This window comes from Schistocerca serialis, chromosome 7 (genome assembly GCF_023864345.2).
Source record: "Schistocerca serialis cubense isolate TAMUIC-IGC-003099 chromosome 7, iqSchSeri2.2, whole genome shotgun sequence".
In the NCBI taxonomy this organism is placed as follows: Eukaryota; Metazoa; Arthropoda; class Insecta; order Orthoptera; family Acrididae; genus Schistocerca; species Schistocerca serialis.
In genome coordinates this window covers 496,361,716-496,379,754 of record NC_064644.1, presented here as the reverse complement: position 1 = coordinate 496,379,754, position 18,039 = coordinate 496,361,716, and positions in this window count along the sequence as shown.

The following is an 18,039-nucleotide window of genomic DNA, read 5'->3' as shown; positions in this document are numbered from 1 at the left end:
GTTCGTTTGCATTTTTGTGGCAACGAACATGTCAAACTCGTTTCTTCAATTTCCTGAGGGTAGCACAATACACTTCGGACTTGATCGTTGCACAACGAGGGAGGACGTCAAAAAGAATAACACCTTCAAATTTCCAGAAGACCGTGGCCATCACTTTACAGGGTGAGGGTGTGGCTTCGGACTTTCGAGGGAGAGTTGGTGTGGCGCAACTCAATGGATTGTCCAATTTTTTCCGGTTTCAAGTGATGGACCGATGTTTCATCGCCTGTGACGATGTTCGACAGAAAATTATCACGATTATCCTCGTAAAGCGCAAGCAGTTCCGCACACATGGTCCTGCGTTGCTCTTCATGGTTTTTTGATGGGCAGCAAAGAACCCGGCAGGCACACACCTTAGAGTACTCAACTGCTGGACAAGTGCGTCAGTACTACCAACAGAAACATCCAGTTGTTCAGCGATGTGTTTGATTGTGATCCGTCGATCACCTCGAATGAGAACGTCCGCGAGTTCCAACACTGCACGAGTCACCGCAGTGTGCGCCTGGCCGGCAAGCGGGAGATCGGACTGTATTGCGCGACCTTGTTGCGATGATGACAGACCCGTCGGCCAAAGACTGACAGTGTTTTTGCTCAGAGCAAGGTATCCGTGCACATTCTGCAAGCGCCTACGAATATCTGAGATGCTCTGTTTTTTCGTCAAAAGAAACTCGATTACAGCTCTCTGCTTGGACGTCATCTTCGTTACAGACACCAAACCGAATGTACGTACATCGCCGCCACCTATCGGAACTTCACGAAACTATATGGGCTGAAACGGTACTATTCCACTATGTTTACCACAAATTCCTCATTTCTGAAACAGAAACTGGCCAAGAGAAAAATAGTGTTCCATTACTTACTGAAAACCACTAGTATCTCCCTAGTCCGCTAAGATTATTTGGTCCTCTTCAAACAAGAATATATTTACATTTTCATAAACAAGCTTGCATCGGTGCACTACTTCAATGCATCATGTCAGTATGACGTCGCACATGTTCATACAGATAATGTGGGTTATAAAACGCATCCTTGTCTCTTTTCTGGAGAGAGATGGTTCTCTCTAATGGACTTCTTTTTTCTACTCTGAGTTTCTTGTGTGTATGTACATTCTTTAAATTACACTGACTAGATGCTGAGATACCGTATGCTATTTTTTTCTAAGTTTCGCTTACTTCAACTATACCAACTTTACCAAAGGCTGTTTCCTAGACGATATGGAATATGTATGTGTCATGATTGTATTTTCTGCGTTTTTCAATAATTTGGCAGACTTGAAAAACAGTGTCTAAGCAAAGTCTTCCCATTTGAAATTGATTCTGCTCTACATCTACACCTACATAGGCATTCCGCAAGCCACGGCACGGAGCGTGGGGTAGGGTACCCTGTTCACTACTTGTCATTTCCTTTCCTCTTCCGCTCGTAAATAGTGCGAGGGAAAAACCACCGTCTATATGCCTTGTATGAACCCTAATTTCTCGTATCTTATCTTCGTGGCCCTTTCCAGCAATTAATGTTGGCGGCAGTGGAATCGTTTGGAAGTCTGCTTCAAATGTCGGTTATTTCAATTTTGTCAATAATGTTTCTCGAAAAGAACGTCGCCTTCCCTCCATGGATTCCTATTTGAGTTCCCGAAGTATCTCCGTAACACTTGGGTATTGTTAGAATCTACCGGTAACAAATCAAGTGGCTCGCCTCTGAATGGCCTCGATGTCTTCCTTCAGTCCGACCTGGTACGGATTCCAAACACCCGAGCAACAGGTCACGCCAGAGTCCTCCATGTGGCCTCCTTTACAAGTGAACCACTCTTTCTTAAAATTCTTCCAATGTACTAAAGTCGACCATTCGCTTTCGCCGCCACAGTTCTCACATGCTCTTTCCATTTCATATCGCTCTACGACTTTACGCCCACATATTTAAACGTGTCTGTGTCAAGCGGAACACTATTAATGCTAAATCCGAATATCACAGGTTTATTCTGACTGCCATACAAGTTAAGTTACATTTTTACACATTTAGGGCTAGCATCCATTCACCACACCAACTAGAAGTTTTATTTAAGTCGCCTTGTATGTCTTGGGTGTTTCTCCAGTCACTCAACTTCGACACCTTACCGTACACCACAGCATCATCAGCAAACAACCGAAGTTTATTGCTCACCGTGTCCGCTAAATGATTTATGTATATAGAGAACAACAGTGGTCCTATCACACTTCCATTACGATACTATTGTCTCTGACGAAAACTCGCCGTTGAGGCCAACATACTCGTTCAACTACTTAAGAAGCCTTCGAGCCACTCACGTATCTGAGAATTTACTCTACGTGCTCGTACTTTCGTTAACAGCCTGCATTGGGGCACCGTGTCAAATGCTTTCCGGAAATCTATAAATGTGGAATCTGCTTGTTGCCTTTCATCCATAGTTCTCAGTATATTATGTGAGAAAAGGGCAAGCTGAATTTCGCACGGGCGATGGTTTCTAAAACTATGTTGAATCCTAGACTTAAGTTTCTTAGTATCAAGGATGTTTATTATACTAGAACTGAGAACATGTTGAAGGGTTCTACAGCAAAACCGAAGTTAGGGATATTGGTCTGTAATTTTGCTGGTCAATTCTTTTACCCTTCTTGTGTACTGGAGTCACGTGTGCCTTTTTTCCAGTTGCTTCTATAAGAAACGTTCTTGAAAGTGTTTTTAGTCTATTTTTATTAGTTTCGCATATATCTTGTATCCAGAGTTCTAAATGCTAATACCTCGCTATCACACATCGTGCGCTCTTCCTTCTTAAATGATGGGATATGTATCTGTATTTTCAATAAGTACTTACAGGCTTTAAAAGCTTTAAGAGGAATGATTCACAAGCATATTTAAGTACCGGAGCACATTTAAACAATAGTCTCTCGAGAATAGTACACTACTGGTCATTAAAATTGCTACACCACGAAGATGACGTGCTACAGACGCGAAATTTAACCGACGGGAAGAAGACGCTATGGTATACAAATGATTAGCTTTTTAGAGCATTCACACAAGGTTGGCGCCGGTGGCGACACCTACAACGTGCTGACATGAGGATCGTTTCCAACCGATTTCTCATACACAAACAGCAGTTGACCGGCGTTGCCTGGTGAAACGTTGTTGTGATGCCTCGTGTAAGGAGGAGAAATGCGTACCATTACGTTTCCGACTTTGATAAAGGTCGGACTGTAGCCCATCGCGATTGCGGTTTATCGTATCGCGAAATGGCTGCTCGCGTTGGTGGAGATCCAATGACTGTTAGCAGAATGTTGAATCGGTGAGTTCAGGAGGGTAATAGGGAACGCCGTGCTGGATCCCAACGGCCTCGTATCACTAGCAGTCGAGATGACAGGCATCACATCCGCAGAACTGTAACGGATCGTGCAGCCCCGTCTCGATCCCTGAGTCAACAGATGGAGACGTTTACAAGACAACAACCGTCTGCAAGAAGAGTTCGATGACGTTTGCAGCAGCATGGACTATCAGCTCGGAGACCATGGCTGCGGTTACCCTTGACGCTGCATCACAGACAGGAGCGCCTGCAATGGTGTACTCAACTACCAACCTGGGTGCACGAATGGCAAAACGTCATTTTTTCGAACGAATCCAGGTTCTATTTACAGAATCATGATGGTCGCATCCGTGTTTGGCGACATTGGAAGCGTGTATTCGTCATCTTCATACTGGCGTATCACCCGGCGTGATGGTATGGGGTGCCATTGGTTACACGTCTTGGTCACCTCTTGTTCGCATTGACGGCACTTTGAGCAGTGGACGTTACATTTCAGATGTGTTACGACCCGTGGCTGTACTCCTCATTCGATCCCTGCGAAACCTCACATTTCAGCAAGATAATGCTCGACCGCATGTTGCAGGTCCTGTACGGGCCTTTCTGAATACAGAAAAAGTTCGACTGCTGCCCTGGCCAACACAGTCTCCAGATCTCCCACCAATTGAAAACGTCTGGTCATTGGTGGCCGAGCAACTGGCTAGCCACAATACGCTAGTCACTACTCTTGATGAACTGTGGTATCATGTTAAAGCTGCATGGGTAGCTGTACCTGTACACGCCATCCAAGCTCTGTTTGACTCAATGCCCAGGCGTATCAAGGCCGTTATTACGGCCAGAGGTGGTTGTTCTGGATACTGATTTCTCAGGATCTATGCACCGAAATTGCGTGAAAATGTAATCACACGTCAGTTCTAATATAATATACAGCGTGACTCGCCTAACATTACCGCTGGAAATATTTCGTAAACCACATCAAATACTGACGAATCGATTCCACAGACCGATCGTGAGGAGAGGGGCTGGTGTAATTGGTTAACACAAACCATAAAAAAATGCACGGAAGTATGTTTTTTAACACAAAACTAGGTTTTTTTAAATGGAGCCCCGTTAGTTTTGTTAGCACATCTGAACATATAAGCAGATACGTAATCAGTGCCGTTTGTTGCATTGTAAAATGTTACTTACATTCGGAGATATTGTCACCTAAAGTTGACGCTTGAGTACCACTCCTCCGCTATTCGATCGTGTGTATCGGAGAGCACCGAATTACGTAGGGATCCAAAGGGAACGGTGATGGACCTTAGGTACAGAAGAGACTGGAACAGCACACTACGTCCACATGCTAACACCTTTTTATTGGTCTTTTTCACTGACGCACATGTACATTACCATGAGGGGTGAGGTACACGTACACACGTGGTTTCCGTTTTCAATTACGGAGTGGAATAGAGTGTGTCCCGACATGTCAGGCCAATAGATGTTCAATGTGGTGGCCATCATTTGCTGCACACAATTGCAATCTCTGGCGTAATGAATGTCGTACACGCCGCAGTACGTCTGGTGTAATGTCGCCGCAGGCTGCCACAATACGTTGTTTCATATCCTCTGGGGTTGTAGGCACATCACGGTGCACATTCGCCTTTAACGTACCCCACAGAAAGAACTCCAGAGGTGTAAGATCATGAGAACGGGCTGGCCAATTTATGCGTCCTCCACGTCCTATGAAAAGCCCGTCGAACATCCTGTCAAGGGTCAGCCTAATGTTAATTGCGGAATGTGCAGGTGCACCATCATGCTGATACCACATACGTCGACACGTTTCCAGTGGGACATTTTTGAGCAACGTTGGCAGATCATTCTGTAGAAACGCGATGTATGTTGCAGCTGTTTGGACCCCTGCAATGAAGTGAGAACCAATGAGGTGGTCGCCAATGATTCCGCACCATACATTTACAGTCCACGGTCGCTGTCGCTCTACCTGTCTGAGCCAGCGAGGATTGTCCACGGACCAGTAATGCATGTTCCGTAGATTCACTGCCCCGTGGTTTGTGAAACCCGCTTCATCGGTAAACAGGTAGAACTGCAACGCATTCTCTGTTAATGCCCATTGACAGAATGATTAAAGTCATCACCATGTAATTGCTGATGTAGCGACACATGAAACGGGTGAAAGCGGTGACGATGTAGTATGCGCATGACACTACTTTGACTCAGTCCACCGGCTCTCGCAATGTCCCGTGTACTCATGTGTGGGTTCATGGCAACAGCAGCTAACACACCAACTGCACCCGCTTCTCCTGTGACGGGCCTGTTACGGACCCGTTTGCGTGCTACGACCATACCTGTTGCATACAGTTGGCGGTAGATGTTTTGCAATGTGCGGCACGTTGGATGCTCTCTGTCCGGGTACCGTTCTGCATACACCCTGCAGGCTTCAGCTGCATTTCGTCGACACTCGCCATAGATGAGTATCATCTCTGCCTTTTCAGAATTCGAATACACCATGGTCACAGTTCCTACAACACTACACTATCACAGACGTCTGATAACACGGTGTACCACAGTTGGTCTGCGTGCAGAGACGAATGCAGAATAACAATAGCAGCAAGCGCTACATGCGGACACTGCAACAGCTAGACCAAACCACAACAGTGCACTACAGCCACACTCGTAAACACGGTCGTCATCGCAAACAAGTCCCTGCAGATGCTGCTCGCCGACCGTGGCCCGTGTTTGTTACAACACGCAACTGAACGTCGGAGGTTTCAAGCGTCAACTTTAGGTTACAATATCTCCGGATTTAATTAACATTTTACAATGCAACAAACGGCACTGATTACGTATTTGTTTATATGTTCAGATGTGCTAACAAAACTAAAGGGGCTCCATTTAAAAAAACCTTGGTTTGTGTTAAAAAACATACTTCCGTGCATTTTTGTATGGTTTGTATTAAACAATTACACTAGCCCCTCTCCTCACGTTCGGTCTGTGGAATCGGTTCGTCAGTATTTGATGTGGTTTACGAAATATATCCAGCGGTAACGTTAGGTGACTCACCCTGTATAATATAATATGAATATTCGTTTATCATCTGCATTTCTTCTTGGTGCAGCAATTTTAATGGCTAGTAGTGTTATTGTTCCTTCTTGATTATGCTTAACTTTTTGGCATTGTGTATGAATAGATCGGATCTTGATACCCAAGCCAAAAATCTCTCTTTTATCCAGCACAAAATTCGAGGTGTAAAACACCGGATTTACTGTCAAATTTCGGCGAATGTCGCGGTGTAGATGCAACCCATGTTCTATGTTATAAAGACGTAATCTTACACGACCTACGACTTAACATGCGTTCATCTATTGCGACTAATCGTTCGTAACTGTTCTGTTTGTACTACGATACTGTAGCAGCGAATTGCAATGATCTGGCTTTATTTGTCTGTATCTAACTTCGATAAGGTTCTGAATGCGAGAAGAAGAAGGCTACAAGAGAAGTACAACGGTGTAGCGCCCGAGGGTAACACGTATTGTTTAAGACATGGTACCGTTTCATTGTCTCCCAGACCACTGTTGCAACTGGAGGCCGCGCAATGAATTGCAAGCGAGAATGCTGCTAAGTCGAGCCCCTGACGCAGGGAGGGTGGGAGGGGACGAAGTTGTGTGGGGCGGTCGCCTCTCGCGGACTCCGCATCACTCCTGCAGGGACACAGCGGCGAGCGCAAACAAAAGAAGAACTTTAATCTCGTGAAGAAGCGTTCATACGTGAGCAGAGCGCCAAGCGCCGGGGATTTCCCGCCGCTCTGCTGCCTCGTGCGCCGTAGTCCCGGCTCTCCGCGAGCTCACTGGAGGTGGGATGAAGTTGCGGGAGGCGGGGGCAGTGAAAGGCTGGCGTCACACAACGCACAGTCTCCTACGATAATGGTGTTCCTGGGCACACTGGACAACATACAGGTCCACTTGTCGCGTTGGCACACTGTAAATGGTGTGGACCTTGTACCAGCCAGTCATCTAGTTCCCTAATGTTGACATTCGCCGTGACAGTCAAGTGAAGCGTAAGTACCAGACGGTGTCGACATGAAGACGTGACAGAAAAGTAGAACAAATCTGATACATCTAGACGGTGTGCGGACATTTGCCACGCCGGACATTTGCCACGATTTTGCCTGCTCGGAAGGTTCAAAAAAATGGTTCAAATGGCTCTGAGCACTATGGGACTTAACATCTGTGGTCATCAGTCCCCTAGAACTTAGAACTACTTAAACCTAACTAACCTAAGGACATCACACACATCCATGCCCGAGGCAGGATTCGAACCTGCGACCGAAGCGGTCACGCGGTTCCAGACTGAAGCGCCCAGAACCGCACGGCCACACAGGCCGGCTCGGAATGTTCAAAATGTCTCTGAGCACTATGGGACTTACCATCTGAGGTCATCAGTCCCCTAGAACTTAGAACTACTTAAACCTAACTAACCTAAGGACATCACACACATGCATGCCCGAGGCAGGGTTCGAACCTGCGACCGTAGCAGTCACGCGGTTCCGGACTGAAGTGCCTAGAACCGCACAGCCACCGCGGCCGGCCCTACTCGGAAGGGTTGGGTCCCTTGTCTCCCCCTCCTCCACCTCCTCCTCCTCCTCTTCCTCACCCGCCGTGCAGTAAAGGTACTTACTGAGCCTTTCCGCCGATTTACTTAACATAGGACCAGAATCTCTTCGGATTTTCCGCCACATGTCTAGAGAGAGTTTCGTTGTGGAAACTATTAAATGCATCTCGCATTGAAATCGGCACCAAATTTCGAGCCTCAGTAAAACTTCGCCATTCTTGGAGATTTTGCGTTGGCCTAAATTATACGTGCCTTTTTTCAGTGCTCCTGCAGTAGCTTTCTGTCGTGTTTTGTGTTCCATGGGGGATCAGTTCCGTCTCTTATTAATTTATTTGGTATGAACCTCTCGAGAGCTGTTGATACTATTTATTTGAGCTTAAGCCACACATAGTCTTCACTTACATAGTTGGGAAGGATTGGAGACCGTCTCTTACAAGGGGACCTCCCCATCGCACCGCCCTCAGATTTAGTTATAAGCTGGCACAGTGGATAGGCCTTGAAAAACTGAACACAGATCAATCGGGAAAACAGGAAGAAGTTGTGTGGAACTATGAAAAAAATAAGCAAAATATACAAACTGAGTAGTCCATGCCATCAAGGCTAATGTGAGCTCAGGAGTACCGTGGTCTCGTGGTTAGCGTGAGCAGCTGCGGAACGAGAGATACTTGGTTCAAGTGTTCTCTCGAGTTAAAGTTTACTTTTTTTTATTTTCGCAAAGTTATGATCTGTCCGTTCGTTCATTGACGTCTCTGTTCACTGTAATAAGTTTAGTGCCTGGTTTTTGCGACCGCACCGCAAAACCGTGCGATTAGTAGACGAAAGGAAGTGCCTCCCCAATGGGAACCGAAAACATTTGATCGCAAGGTCATAGGTCAACCGATTCCTCCACAGGAAAACACGTCTGATGTATTCTATTCGACACTGGTGACGGCATGTGCGTCACATGATAGGAATATGTTGTCGACCCACCTAACTTGTACACTTGGCAAATGGGTAAAAAGATTCTTCTACCTTGCCCGATTTAGGTTTTCTTGTGGACGTGATAATCAATTCCAAAAAAAGTGATCGCATCGGACGGACAGATAATGATTGTCTGAAAATAAAAAATTAAATTTTTCACTAGAGGGGAAAACTTGAACCAAGGGCCTCTCGTTCGGCGGCTGTTCACGCTAACCACGTGACCACCGCGCTCATGAGCTCAGGCTGGCCTTGGTATTGCCTGTCCAGTGCATGGACTACTCAGTTTCTATATTTTGCTTTTTTTTCATAGTTCCACACAACTTCTTCCTGTTTTCACGATTGATCTGTATTTAGTTTTTCAAGGCCTGTCAACTGTGTCAACTTATAACTAAATCTGAGGGGGGTGCGATGGGAAGGTTCCCTTATTAGAAAGACGTCAACCGAATTTTTAGCAGCTTTTATAAATAGATATATTTCGCGTTTACTTTTGGTAAATTTCTTTTTTACGGAATTGAGCCTCGCTACGACTGTGTGTTCACTAATCCCTGTATCCGTCGTGATGCTCGGAATTATTTGTGGCTAAGAGGTCAAGTGTGTTTTCGTAATCATTTAGAATTTGAACAACATACGGAAGGTAGATTGAAGTCACTGCCAACTGTAATTGCACCTATTTGTGATGAGACTCAAGTTTTCTTTGAACTGTTCAGCAACTGTTTCATCTGAGACCGGGGGTCGGTGCAAGGAGACAGTTATTAATTTATTCCGGCTGTCGAATATAACCTCTGCCCACACTAAGTCACAGGAACTATCTGCTTCAATGTCGCTTGTGAGCTGGAACACGCATTACATTATTTTTCCTTAGGTCGTGCTTCTTGTTTCTGTTGTAGTGAAGCTCATTACAATTACAGCATTTCCCTCCAAAACCTAGGATGTTTTCGCTGTGACTCTGTAAATACCAGAGCTAAACAATGTAGAACAACAACGTACGTTACAAGCATAGCACTCTGTATTACTTCATTTCCTTATTTCTAACATTTTAAAAATGTACGTCGATTTTAGATGACATGTCAGTTATAGATGTTCTTATCTCTATTTAGTGAGCGTATTTTCAGTCATGTTTTGAACATTGTCCCGCTACACTTTATTAACTAATGTTTCGCCGCAAGGGATATCGGATTTTAGAGAGTAAATTAATATGGAGTATGTCGTTCTTCTTTTCAAACGTTCACGTACCCATTTCTTCTTTCCTTACTGTCTCTTGTGCATGCAGTTGTAGTAATTGAAGTAGGCACAAATGCAGTGACCAAAAAGAAATGATTAGCGTACATTCGCATTCTCTTTACATCGTTCTTTCTTGTTGTTCCCATGGCGATGGACTGTTTCTATCGCAATAAGTAAGCGTGAAAGGAAGCTTCCGTACAGACAGAGGGATTCATATTTATACTTGGCAGAACTGAGTTAATCGTCGGTATTGCTTTCGTTTCCCGAAAGTTATAAATATTTCGATTTCGGAGAAGAAGCTCTGCATTTCGCCAAGATGTCGAAGAAGAAGGTCCCTTACCTACTGGTTGTATCGAGTAAGATGTGAAGGTTTGAAAGCAGACAGAAGGGCGTCCCTTACCTGAAACGATCGCTACTCAGGTTATCTGGCGAAGGGGCAAGCGTGGCAAATGTCCGGAGTGGCAAATGTCCTGCGTGGCACACGACCGGCATTCATATAGACGTCCCTATGACCCCACCATGACTGAAGCAACTACACTTGTTAGTTTACCACCGTCGACTGTCCTAAGTGCGTGCAAGGTACGGTACACGAATCACAGCCGTCTAACATGACACAAGAACAGTTGTCCTCAAAAGGTCTGAACCAAAATGATCCGGAGACGAGTGCCATACCTTGTCATTGACCATGTGTTTCAAACCAGACAGAAATTGCTACTGTCAGTGAATGCAGGTCCGTCTCAACAAGCTTCCGATTGGACTCTGCGAAAGTAACTGTATTCAACGCGCATGTTGAAGTAGGGGACATCGCAAAAGGCTCACGCACAAATAGTCAAAGCTATACCTCTTTAGTGGCCCGAAATTGAACAACAGGTTACTGGAGGTTTCCGGCGTTGCTCAAAATGTCGCACCTTTGACTGGTTTCAAGTGATGTAACGCGTCCAGTGCATCGACGATGAAACGAAACATTTAGCCCGCAGTGTGTGAAGGGTGTAGCTCGCGCCGGAGGTGACTCTGTGATGTTTAGGGGTGCTTTTCTTACCATGACGCGGGTTTACTCATTCAGGTACCGTAACATGAATCAAAATCCAGAATGAGATTTTCACTCTGCAGCGGAGTGTGCGCTGATATGAAACTTCCTGGCAGATTAAAACTGCGTGCGGGCCGAAACTCGAACTCGGGACCTTTGCCTTTCACGGGCAAGTGCTCTACCGAGTTCCCTAGTTCGAGTCTCGGTCCGGCACACAGTTTTAATCTGCCAGGAAGTTTCATGGACCAGAATGTTTATTTCAGCACTCCCGGTGACCAGGTGTTGCCTTTCCTTCGGCGTCTTCATGATGAGAATGCAGTGAATACTACAGTCTTCCAAGATGACAACTCCAGCCGTGTTCTTCGGGCTGCACGCAAGTGTTGCTTGTATGATAAGACGCGCGGGGTAGCCGCCGTAAGCCAGGCCAGGGGCTGAGTTAGACGCTATTAGCGGCACGCCTCGTGGAAATGTCTCATATATTGTGCGATATAATTGATATTATGTAAGGTTTTAAACAGCTGTGCAGACGAATCCAACCATAAAATGTTTACAAAAGTTTGTGACTCTTCAGTATTGTGGAATTTGCACAACTTGATCCGGCGACAAGCCCGTGTAGACTATTTACAACACTATAAAAACTTTGCTGTTGCAGTCTCTTTTGACAGCTATTGCCGGTTTTTGAGGCTGTCTAGCAGAGGTGCCAAAAGACCGTCACTAAATGCTGCTTGATACCTCTGTTTGTGACTGTGGACACCGCTGTCAAAAAACAACCGCTGTTGTTTTCCTTTCCTTTAGTGAATATGAATTAAGTGCCATGTCAAGGACAACAAAAATTGATATTGCCAGGTACCACGCAGTATTTTAAGGATAAAATCTCTCCACAAGAGTCTAATACATTAATATTTCAGATAGTATTATAACTACTTTCGTAGCTAATTCCTCACTTGAGAATATTGTTTAAACATCCGTAGCAAATTTCTCACTTGAGAATATTGTTTAGACATAAACAGTTTCTGGATAAAGTTCTCTCTGTTTTTATGTACGCATTAAATTGATGAGAAACGTCCATGGTTTGCAACAGAGAACAACAAAATATTTTTTTGTTTTGCTTATCTATCATCACGGAACAGCGACCTCAGTCATGAATGTCCATCCAAAGCCCCGACCATAGACTGGAAATGGAGAATGAAAGCCTTAAATTTGTTGTATTACAGTTTTTATTGAAGCAACTATGTCGCAGCTCGTAAAACTAAATTGATTTTTGTTGCTCGTAAATCTTCCGTGTTGTATGGTCAAGGTCCTTGAAACACACACAATTATTTTAGATGCTTATATATGGAGTGTTCCAGGGAAATGGTCAATATTCAGGGATATGACAGGAACGTACATTACAATCAAAAATAGTCTAGTAGCCATGGGCTCTAGAATGCATAGGCCCTACCTATAAGCCGGCCTCGGTGGCCGAGCGGTTCTAGGCGCTTCAGTTTGGAACCGCGCGACTGCTACTGTCGCAGGTTCCAATCCTGCCTCGGGCATGGATGTGTGTGATGTCCTTAGGTTAGTTAGGTTTAAGTAGTTCTAAGTTCTAGGGGACTGATGACCTCAGATGTTAAGTCCCATAGTCCTCAAAGCCATTTGAACCATTTGAACCCTACCTATACTATATGCACTTCATCTTCGATACTGTGAAACAGATCTCTTCCGTTACAACCTCTTTACTTTCCATGTTTCGAGTGGTGGTAGCACCCACTAAAACAGGGAAAAGATATTCAGTAAATCTGAGCTTTAAAGCTATGAGCACTTCTTCATCTTCGCTACTGTGAAAGATCTCTTCTATTGAATGAGTGGGCATAGATCGTAAGTTATGCTTTTTATAGCCCACGTCTACAGGAAATTTTTGATTCGAATGATAATTCCTGTTATATCCCTGAATATTCATGATTCCTCCTGGGACACCTTGTAGACAAAATTATCCCGCTAATAAAGGTGGCCGCGCGGGATTAGCCGAGCGGTCTGAGGCGCTGCAGTCGTGGCCTGTGCGGCTGGTCCCGGCGGAGGTTCGAGTCCTCCCTCGGGCATGGGTGTGTGTGTTTGTCCTTAGGATAATTTAGGATAAGTAGTGTGTAAGCTTAGGGATTGACGACCTTAGCAGTAAAGTCCCATAAGATTTCACACACATCTGAACATTTTTTTAATAAAGGTGACCACTGTGCCGTATTTTAACTTGTAACCTGTGCCAGCTAGTTTCCTGTAGACACCTACATGTTGCTTTGATTAGCTTTTCTGTCTAGTGATTTTGTAATCATTGCACTTGTCTCACTGTTGAAACATCTCTAACTGCTATACTACTAACTATTTCAATGTGTGCCATTTCAACAGCATGTATTTAGGAAGTTTCACTGACTCTCCTGCATTTCTAAGGATACTCTTGTGGAACGTTTTCGAGAATAATATCTAACCCATTTTTCTTTTTTCTGAATCTTGCCAGCACTGAGGATACATCAGCTTTAGCATTACGATATCCACCACAATGCTACTGCCTCCAGTTACGTGTCGGTCGCTGATTTTAACCATTGTCTTTCTCCGCGCACAATGGATGGAGACTTCCTTACACTACTTAATTTTGTGCTATTGCATTATGCTAAGGATTCCAGACAGGTGAATACTATCAATAACTAAGGAACCAGTATTTTATATGGAATTTGTCCCGAGAGCAGTGTTGTCGAGCCTCAGACATTTCCCTGCTCTGATCATATGTTTCGAATTTGACAGGCCGTAATTGACGATATGAGTGATGCCAGTAGAACCACTGCGGCTTTCTGGAACACAAATCTGTGCTCTTCGGCCCCTCACGCTCATTATTTTCAAATCCTTTCAAAGAATAATCACCTAAAACGTTTTATTGTCTTCTTACTGATGTAAATGGTATACGTCATGTATGAAATATAAAATCCGAATGTCACCAAGTCAGAACAAATAAATTTCGGTCCACCTTAAAAATTGGAATTAATGAAATTAAGAGAAATATTGTCGCTGGTAGGCGGAGGTGAAACGTAGTTATCGGCCGCAATTACACTGATTCGTACTTTTTTCACGTCTCCTGAATTTATTAGAGCAATTAAAATCAGCGACGTAATTCCCACTGCATCGCTGTTTCGGTCTATTAAGGGGAGCGCAATGTGTGATATTGCAAATATTTATTTTGCAATTAGGTTGTCGTTTACGGCATTAGCGCGCCCGTGTTGCGCAGATAATAACATCGGGCGGCCGTGGATAAATAACGCGCGAAGGAAAAACGTTGCCCGCGTGCTGTAATTACAAATCTGCGACAGAAAAAAATGTACTAGAGATTGATGATTAGTCTCCAAATAACTGAGATTCCCATGTAGAGTGACAAAAGCTCCGTTTAATAATTCACGAAACAGCGTAATTATAGCACCTCTTATTCCGAGATTCTAATGAGACTCGTTTTGCTGTTAACTAGCCGTAGAAAGTCAGGAAAAAACGCGCAAGCCAATGCATTGCATTATCACGTGGCGCTGAAATAAAGCATTCTGAAGAGGAATAATTCTTTTAATATTTATTTATTTATTTATATTAAGCAAATTTTATAGACGTGTGTAAATTTCGTACACGTATATGTTTTCTAATTGAAATACTGTGTCCAGACAAATTCACGTCATTGTAAAATCAGAGGAACAGCGAGTTGTAGACAACTAATGAACGAGTGTGTGAAGGAACGTGTAATGGCGTTCGTCGGACTGATTCGCGACAGAAGTACATTAATAATTACTACCTGTGTTGTTGAGATCCTTTGGACATGCACGGATGTCCGAAGGAACAGGCACAGCGGCAACTACAGCCATTACGAAATAAATGATATGTGTTCGCAGTTACGAATTCGAAGAAGCATCAGCTGTATAAGGAAACGACGACAGTGAAAATCTGTGCCGGACCGGAATACAGCTGTCATTACGTCTCTGTATGAGTCCCAATTTCTCAAACCTTACCTTCGTGGTCCTTACGCTCAGTTTATGTTGGCGGTAGTGGAATCGTTCGGCAGTCAGCATCAAATTTCGGTTCTCTAAATTTTCTCAATAGCGTTTTTAGAAAAGAACGTCGCCTTCCCTCCGAGGATTCCCATTTGGGTTCCCGAAGCATCTCCGTAATACTTATGTGTTGTTCGAACAAATGTAGCAGCCCACTCTGAATTGCTTCGGTGTCTTCCTTCAATCCGACCTGGCACGGATCTCACTCGAACAATCTCAAGAACAGATCGCGCCAGCGTCCTATCATGCAGTCTCCTTCACAAGCGAATCACTCTCTCCTAAAATTCTCCCAATGCAGTGAAGTCAACCACTCGTCTTCCGCATCACAGTCCTCACATCCTCCTTCCATTTCATATCGCTCTGCAACGTTACGCCCATAAATTTAAACAAGCAGGATACTATTGATCCTATATCCGAACATTCCGGGTTTGTTCTTACTACTCATCCACATTAACTTACATTTTAACACATTTAGAGCTAGCTGCCATTCATAACACCAATTGGAAATTTTGTCTAAATCGTCTTGTATCTTTCTACAGCCATTCAACTTCGACGCTTACCGTACACCACAGCATCATCAGCAAACAACAGCATACTGTTGCCCACCCAGTCCGCCAAATAATTGACGTATATACAGAACAACAGCGCTTCTATCACACTTCCGTGGGACACTCCTTACGATATCCTTGTATCTGATGAACATTCCCCGTCGAGGACAACATACTAGTTCCAAAATGTAAATAAATGAGACGATTCGTAGACACTGCTAACGAACCCATATGTTTCAGGTGCTCGTCTCTGTTTTGGATTGCCTTAACAGATATAACATGTTAATGGTCTAAGAACTTTTAGCATTGTACTTGATAATGACATGAAACCCAAAATCAACATAGGCCAGCAGGTAAGTACAATAATACACAGTCAAATGGCGGTTTATTCCCTCAAAACAATACGGCATGACTGTGGCTCAACACCATCGAAAACTTTTCGTGAAAGAAGCCTCTTCATTTCTGATTAATGAAAAAAATTTCGTCAACAACGTTTTGCTAGCTAGATTTGAGGAGGTTTTAGCTTGCATCTCCTGACCAGCAGACTTAATGGGTAATGTTCTGGATTAAATACCAAATCTTACACAGTCTCTCACTGAGTGAGGGTATATGATGAATACGTTCTGACCGGCGTATTTCTTAGTCACCGGACGCAGTACCCTTGACTATTAGGGGATCGATCAGTGTCAAAATTTGTTCACTACATTAGAAACAGGTCCGCTTCCTCGCGAACGTCTTTCGAGTCGTGTACTCGCTCGTTATGCGAGAGTCACTTGTGAACTCGGAGGCTACCGGACCGTGACCGACTCGCTTTGCTAGAGTGGCGCACATTGGGATAGGTATCTCTTGGGGACACACAGGACTTTGGACCGATGCAGCCATTCAGAACGCAGGGCTTGTATATTTCGGTTGGGACGTCTCGTGAAGCTATGCACAATGAACTCTGGTTCTTCACAGCGCATCTAATAGACGTGATTTATGCTATTATCTTATACTTTTGAGATGGTCACATTCAACCGACAGCTATCTGCAATACAGTGAGGTTGTAGTAAGCGAAGGATATTTTGGTGTCATTAACATGTGCTTCATGCTCTGCAGAACTGTGATCCCTTTCGTATTGCGTTTTGCAATTTAACTCTCTGCGAGGGAAGTTATGCCACTGTTCTCTCTGTTGAGCTCTTCAGAAGACGTGCCAATCGGTACCTGTTTCTAACATAACGATGTGTGAATTCAAGTGCTTAAAAACAACTCTTCTCATTTGGAAGGTCACGTTTCAGAAGTCTTATTTACGATATTCCTTGTGCACTAATGTCCGGTGGGTACGTTAAACGTCTGGATCTAATGCTTCTCTTTGTCCGTAACGAATAACCTTACGTATGTTGTCTCTTTCGAATATTGTATTGCATGTGGTCAACGCTAATTTATTATCTTGCACCTTTTCCTTTGTCCGACTCTGTACTTCTACATCTACATTTATACTCCGCAAGCCACCCAACGGTGTGTGGCGGAGGGCACTTTACGTGCCACTGTCATTACCTCCCTTTCCTGTTCCAGTCGCGTATGGTTCGCGGGAAGAACGACTGTCTGAAAGCCTCCGTGCGCGCTCTAATCTCTCTAATTTTACATTCGTGATCTCCTCGGGAGGTATAAGAAGGGGGAAGCAATATATTCGATACCTCATCCAGAAACGCACCCTCTCGAAACCTGGCGAGCAATCTACACCGCGATGCAGAGCGCCTCTCTTGCAGAGTCTGCCACTTGAGTTTATTAAACATCTCCGTAACGCTATCACGGTTACCAAATAACCCTGTGACGAAACGCGCCGCTCTTCTTTGGATCTTCTCTATCTCCTCCGTCAAACCGATCAGGTACGGATCCCAGATTGATGAGCATTACTCAAGTATAGGTCGAACGAGTGTTTTGTAAGCCACCTCCTTTGTTGATGGACTACATTTTCTAAGCACTCTCCCAATGAATCTCAACCTGGTACCCGCCTTGCCAACAATTAATTTTATATGATCATTCCACTTCAAATCGTTCGGCACGCATACTCCCAGATATTTTACAGAAGTAACTGCTAAAAAATGGCTCTGAGCACTATGGGACTCAACATCTTAGGTCATAAGTCCCCTAGAACTTAGAACTACTTAAACCTAACTAACCTAAGGACATCACACACACCCATGCCCGAGACAGGATTCGAACCTGCGACCGTAGCAGTCCCGCGGTTCCGGACTGCAGCGCCAGAACCGCTAGACCACCGCGGCCGGCGAAGTAACTGCT